Source organism: Cryptomeria japonica, chromosome 10 (genome assembly GCF_030272615.1).
Source record: "Cryptomeria japonica chromosome 10, Sugi_1.0, whole genome shotgun sequence".
Classification (NCBI taxonomy): Eukaryota; Viridiplantae; Streptophyta; class Pinopsida; order Cupressales; family Cupressaceae; genus Cryptomeria; species Cryptomeria japonica.
This window is the reverse complement of record NC_081414.1, coordinates 237,831,069-237,838,672: the sequence shown is the minus strand read 5'-3', so window position 1 is coordinate 237,838,672 and position 7,604 is coordinate 237,831,069.

Here is a 7,604-nt window from a genome sequence, read left to right as displayed (position 1 = left end):
CGAAGTCCTACAGACTCACTTTCCCATGCACAAATAATATAGGAGAATATGAGGCCTTGATCACAGGACTCAGATTGGCCATACAATGGAATTTAAAAGAGCTACAAGTATATGGAGATTCCCGGCTGGTCATCTGACAAATCACTGATGAATACCAAACAAAGGATGATAAGCTCATGCCATACAAAAGGATGGTGGATAGTTTCAAAGAATCATTTACAACTATCACATTTGATCAAGTACCAAGAGATCAGAATTGAGCTGTCGACGCAATAGCTACAATTGCATCTCTCCTAGATCTTCCACAAAATTCGACACGCTATGAGTTCTTGGTAGAACAACTTTGGATCCCCACTTCTGATATCCCTGAATCTGAAATGATATGTCACCTTATCGGTTCTGACTCCCCATGGTACATTGAGTTTTTCACTTACCTACGTGACCACATACTTCCCCCTAACCAATCAAACAACCAACAAAAAACCTTTATCTGCCAAATCGCTCGATACACCATCGTTGTCAAAACCCTATAAAAACAAAGTCTTGATGGTACTCTCCTTTGATGTTTGGAACAAGATGAGATAACAAAAGCCTTGGAAGAGGTACATGAAGGAATATGTGGGGCTCACTCAAGCGGTCCTTCACTAGCAAAGAAAATCATGCAAGCTGGATACTATTGGCCCTCCATGGGAAAAGACTCCTACTACTTTGTTAGAAAGTGCAAGAAGTGTCAAGTTCACAGAGATCTGATACATGCCCCAGCATAGGAATTACAACCTATCACAACACCATGGCCCTTTTGTCAATGGGGACTTGACCTTGTGGGTAAATCCATCCATCTTCATCCAATGGTCATAAATTTATCATTACCGCCATAGAGTACTTCACCAAGTGGATCGAAGTCATTCCACTCACCCAAGTCACTAACAAGCATATTGCCTCAATTACATCATCTACCAGTATGGGGTATCCATGTCCATCATCACAGATAACATACTCCCTTTCAAAAATCAAGATGTCTGTGAACTCTATGAGAAGTTTCATATCCAACACCATTTTTCCACCCCATATTACCCACAAGGCAATGGTCAAGTAGAAGCATCCAACAAGAATATATTAAGGATCCTCAAAAAGATAGTAAATGATGTTGGTCATGATTGGCACATTCGTTTGAATCCAGCACTATGGGCATATCGAACTAGCATTCAAACCCCTACAGGCGCAACCCCCTATTCATTTGTTTATGGAGAAGAAGCCATCTTGCCTATTGAGGTTGAATTACCATCTTTGTCGGTCTCCTTGCATAATCTAATAAATGATGAAGAATATCGAGTCTCACGTCTGCAAGACTTGGAATTGCTTGATGAAAAGAGACAAGCTGCCTACAACCACCTAAAAGCTTATCAGTAGCACATGAGAAAAAGCTACAATCATAGGGTCAAACCTTGCACATTTGTAGGAGATCTTTTTCTCAGGGAGAATCCTCGCAATCAACCAAACAAAGAACATCGGGGCAAATTTGAATCCAATTGGCTGGGATCATATGTCATCACTGTCGTCTTCGAGTCTGGGGCATATCAGTTAGCAACTTTAGATGGAGAACCACTAGCAGATCCGATCAACAACATGCATCTCAAAAGGTTTCATACATAAGTTGTGCAGAGCATCAGGCTCATCCAATATTAGAAAATACCAAAAACATTCAGAAAACAGTCCTGAACAAAATACAAAAATACAAAAATCAAGAAAATAGTAAAGAAAAATCATTCATCCAAATGGTGAAAACCACTCCGGTGGCACCTTGGGTAAGTACGATGGTGAAAACCTGGTAAACAGGCGCCATTCGTAAAGGCTATGGCTCCATTGTCTTTCATACTTGTTGCAATCACATCCATTCATCCATCATTTATACCATAGCTTGTTATTAATCTGCAATCTGGGTTATTAATTCACGTGTCCCGCGTTACACTTTCATAGCGACATCTAACTGGGGGCAATGTTCTTAACCTATTGATGGGAGTGGATTATCCATTGCTTGTGATTCATTGATTTTCTCATTCAAAAACGTCTTAAAATAATACCAAAAACATTCATAAAATCTCAGCAAAATCCCAAAAACATTTGCAAAAATGTCCTAACGATAATACCAAAAACATTTACAACATTCAAAAAATCCAAAAACATGGCAAGAACATCAAAATCAATAAAAAACAATTGCAAAGTATAATATTCCTTGTACATACACATTGCAAAAGACACAAAATAACATTTTGAGCTACTCAAACGATGACCACCTATCAAATCAACCAACCAATCAAAACATCTACACACAACCATCTTCACAAGGATGCATTCTTCCCCACAAACAAGACGTGGTAACATTTTATCTGACAAGAAAATTTTGTTTGGCTAATAAGCACTTGGTCAATTTTTTATATTAGGTTCCTACGCTACTCCAGGATATCCACAAGTGATTAGAGTAGCCATGATGGTTCCTAGTATCTTTTTCTTTGTTTGTTTGATGTCTGCGGATTGTTCCAATGAAGTTCTGGGGCATATACTAATGGTGTCTACGTGGAAAGTTCACTAAGCTATGTGATCCTATGCAAAAATACAATCATGGACCACTATGGCTTAGTGACTATACAACGTATACCTCGACCATTTGTACATGAACCACGATGGAGGGGAACTTTCCTTGTCTGCGATGTTTGCTTACAGGTGAAACGCTCAACCGTGGTTTTTGATACCTCGGACAAGATCGATACTACCATGCTCAATGATGAAAATTGAGCACTATGAATAAACCATGGATCACCATTTTATCTCATTTGTTTATATTGCATTCTGTTGCATATCACCCATCCATTTGCTCATTCATTGTTCATATCTGTCATTCATATGCAATTAATTTAGGTTTCTATGAGAAAGTTAAGCCTATAAACTTTGTCTTGGGTACAATCACGACGAAGTTCTATGATACATCATCTCACATCTCCATTCCATATCAGCATTTTCTCACCAACTTGACATTTATATATCATGTAGGAATGGCATTATCATTTAGTTGCTTTCATTAACTCGTGAAAGTACATTCATTATCATTTAGTTGCATTAAGTGCATTCATTTATTATCATTTAGTTTCATTTTATTTATTAAGTCCATTCATTTACTCATTTAAGTGCATTTGTTTATTCATCATAAAGTGCATTCATTTATCCATTAGTGCATTCATTTAAACACATATATCACATTTTTATAAACATTTCATTCATTTAGATTCATCTTTAAAAAAATGGAAAAAAAAAAGGAATAGTTTACTCATATCATTATCTCATCATTTCAACATATACAGTATTATCTATCAAATAATCATTATTCATTATCTAATCTCATCATTTAGCATAAATCATCATCATTTCATCATAGTAATATCATTACAAAACATTCATCTCTTAACCTACATCCACATGTTAGCAAATCATTCATATCATACATATAGAAATCATATCATCAACATGTACATCTAGAAAGTAAACATCTCCATATCATGTATCTAAGCATAACTCATATCATCATCATGCATAAAGAAAACATATCATCACATGGATAGATATCATATCATCACCAAAACTAAGATCTCATCATATATCGCATAAAAAAGAACACATGTATCAGAATACAATGATGTCCAAAATATCAGCTAGGAAGAGCCATCCAAGTATCAGTCTAATAACAATGTAACAATGCATAGAAAAACCTCAAATGACACTTTGGCCAGATGTTTCTCCCCCACACCCTCACCATCTCGTCAAGGAGGACCCATCACACCACCGCTACTCTGACCCCTATGCGACCGCTCTGATCCCGTCCGCCGTATCTGGGAAAAGCTCATTGCTCACTGACTACTCGGTACCACCTGCTCATATAATCCACACCAGTAATCTATTTCCTTCTAAGCCCGCCACATCTCCCTCAGCACCTCCCCAGTCAGACCCTGTCCTTGTGCTCCCGCCACAACTTGCCCTCCATCCTATAGCTCCCTCAATCTATCCATTGCATCATCTCTCTCTCGCACAACTACAATCAACTCGGCCTCCCGTGCAAAAAGTTGGACATCCCTGGCTGCAATCTCTACATCTCTATCCTCCATTTGTGCCTTGGTTGTTGTCAGGCGAGTCTACAACTGTAATATCATAAAATCTCGCAAGTCTCCCTCTCCCCCACTTATGGCTCCCTGTCCCATCTCCATCGGCTCCTCTCCACTACCTATGGCTCCATGTCCCATCTCCATCACCTCATCACCACTCTCTCCACCACTGTCATCTCTCCCTCTTGCTCTCATTTCTCCCTGTATCAACGGACCCTGTGACACTCGTAAAGGCTGCCCACCTCTACCTCTCCTCTATAACCGTCCCCCTCCACCACCTCCCCCTTCTCCTCCTCCTCTAAAACCTCCACCACCCCTGCCTAATCTCCTCCTCCTCCCCTGTCACGGTGCTCTGTCATCCTCAAATGATGGTATGGGATCTACAAGATCTAAGATCCATGGAATCGAATGAGTGGCGCGATACTGTGTATACTCCTCTGTCACCCCTACATCTGCAATCTCTAGCCTCATCCACCATGGTCTCACCTATAATGTCCGGAACTCCGCAAGGGCCTGATTATAGGGTAAAATCGGCCCCCACCAAAATCTCTACCGCACTACCCATGCATACTCCCCCAAATCCCTTGGCATACTTTTCCTCAGCCCAAACTGTCATCACTCTCCCTGGCAACTGTCTCTCCATAATATGGGATGTGCGGCCAATCAAAAATTGAGTCACATATACATACGGTAAGGCCTCTCCATCATCATCCTAGGGCTCACAATCAGTGTACAACCTCCATATGATAGTATCTAAGTCATCTAATGCCCGACGCCAAAAATCTAACTTCCCCAAATGGGGTTGGGTCATCAAACCTCCATACATAAATACATAGCACTGATCTATCGCCCTAAACCTCATACATACCATTCATGTTACTGGCAAGTGCTCCCAAGCCCAGATATGTAACAAAGTGATCCCTACACCTAGTGATCTACTCTCTCAATACACTGCCTCATGCAAATCCATGTAGAGGTGTGCCAACACACATGGCCCCTATGAATAGAAGGTCCCCTCTGTCACCATTTGTTCTAATACCTGGCCCCACCCAACGACCAATCCATGCGAATGTCGATCGGGGCAAAGCAAACCCCTGACAATACCTACTAGTACTGATGGTAGTGGCTCATATAGCGCTACTATGTCCTCCCACACCACAAAGCCATCCTTAATATATATCCTCAACAAATATCTTATATATGACTATCGTCCCTAGGTGGCGATCATACATCACGAGCTCCCCTTTAATCGGGATATGCAGTATCCTCCAGATGTCCTCCAGTGTCACAGTCATCTCTCCCATCACCAAATGAAAGGAGCATGTCTCATTGTGCCAGCACTCGGCCAGCGTTGTTAGTAATCCGCAATTTGTTTGAATCACTGGTAGGTGCATCATATCATATAACCCAACTACTCATACACAATTTATCTCCAGCTCTGACAACTGCTCATGCAGCTGATGTGTCACAGGATGTCTCTCTCGCATCTATAAGATGGGAAGATCCTCCTACACATATCAACAAATATCAATTGTTTTGCTAAAAAAATTCTTAAGTTTCAACCTAGATTATCAACAGATACTTTTTAATCAAGTATCTTCGGGTCTCAATAGGTATTCAATTATGGCAATCCTAGACTACAATAGGCATTTATCACAATGATCTAGTCTCAACAGGGCTGCTATGATTCACCAAAACAACGAATCAATCAATCAACACAGGCATCAAATGATATTTTATCTAATACTGGGGCATCTATCACAATCACACCACTCTGTTGACAATAGCACTACAACTGACACACAAACGCGCTAGAAAAACAATAGCGCTACAAAAGCTATACAATTATGCTATTTCATAGCAAAAGTGCCACAACAAGCATATAAATGCACTACACTGACAAAAGAACCATTGCAGCACCATAGTGCTACTTTAGGCGACAAAAGCGCTGAAAGACAGGTCTAGTGCTATTGTCTTCCTTGGACTTTGACACTTTAAAAAACATGCTAAAAATGCATCAAAAGCAAAATTAAATATTTGTGTATCGGCGGTCTGTAGTTCTCTGGCCACTGGTATTGACAGATCCACTCTAACTGGTGATCTTCTATAGGAATGACCATGATGACTGCTGCTCACTCCTTCGCTCAAGGTCACTCTCAGAGCTCCAAACTGCCAGGGAGATTGGTGCAAATGAGACAATTTTACCCCTTCCCCTCCAATTATTCACCCCCCAGCCCTAACCCTACTTCACCCCGCTCATCGTCGTGGTCCCTGTGAACTTCAAAAGCCTCTCATTTTTCCATATTCACTTAGTCTTCTCCCATTATTTCACCATTATTTCTAATTTCTTCTATTCTACCTCCCCCCAAATTCTTTCTCTTTTTTTCGAGAGATCGCCCTATTTTTCAAAAAAATTCGACCCATTACTCAAGGGGGCATACCACCCACTAAATTAACATTTTTGGGGCATATTTCTCATACCTATCTTTCTTTCTTTTAAACGATGTGATAAACCGCACCATCTCAAAGAGGGGAAAATGTAGACACCTAAATCTGTCCACTTAATTAAATGAATATTTAGTATTTATTTGATTATTTAAACCATCAATCAACAATTCATTAAATTAATATTTAATTAATTCATCTTAAACCTCTTCTTCTATTAATTAAATAAATTATTTAATTTATTCAAATTAATTCATCAAACCATACTCTAACAATTAATTAAATCAATAAAGCATATTTGTTTAAATTAACCCCTTTCCTCATTTAAATATTTATTTAAATCTCTAAAACCCTCCCACTTGCATTATCCTACAAATGTAAGTTGCACCAATAAATAGAAATCCTATTTTCTCTCACCCACCAAATCCACTTGCCTCCTAAACCCTTCTAGATTCTTCTAATCCATTCCAATTTAGCCTAATTCATCTCCTAATTATTGTCACATTCCTAAGCAAAGAGAAGTCAATTCTCAAAGACTCCAAAGTCTTTGAAATGCATCAAAAGGCTTTTTATCCTTCAACAAGTTAACCCCCAAAGTTTTTCAAACCATTTATGGCTCTTACATAACCATTAATGGTTAACTCAACTTGCCCACATGGTTAGAGGCTTTCCCTCTAACTCAACCCTCATTTAACTCATGGGTCTCTTCAAGCATTCATTGCTTTGACCATGGTTATCCCCATTAACTCTTGCACAAGAGTTTATCCATTGGATAAAAGCAATTACTCTTGGATAAAATCTTTATTCACTAACTCAAGCCTAACCAAACCCTCCTAGGGTAACCTTCATGTCATCTCAAACATTTAATGCTTCTTCCCTCTCCTCTCAAGCCATCTCATGCTGATATTTGTCATCATGGGATTGGGTTGAAAGCCATCACATGGATTGATTAACTTTCAATCCTGGCCCTTGTTAAGATTATTCAATCTTGACCATCCATTGCCCTAT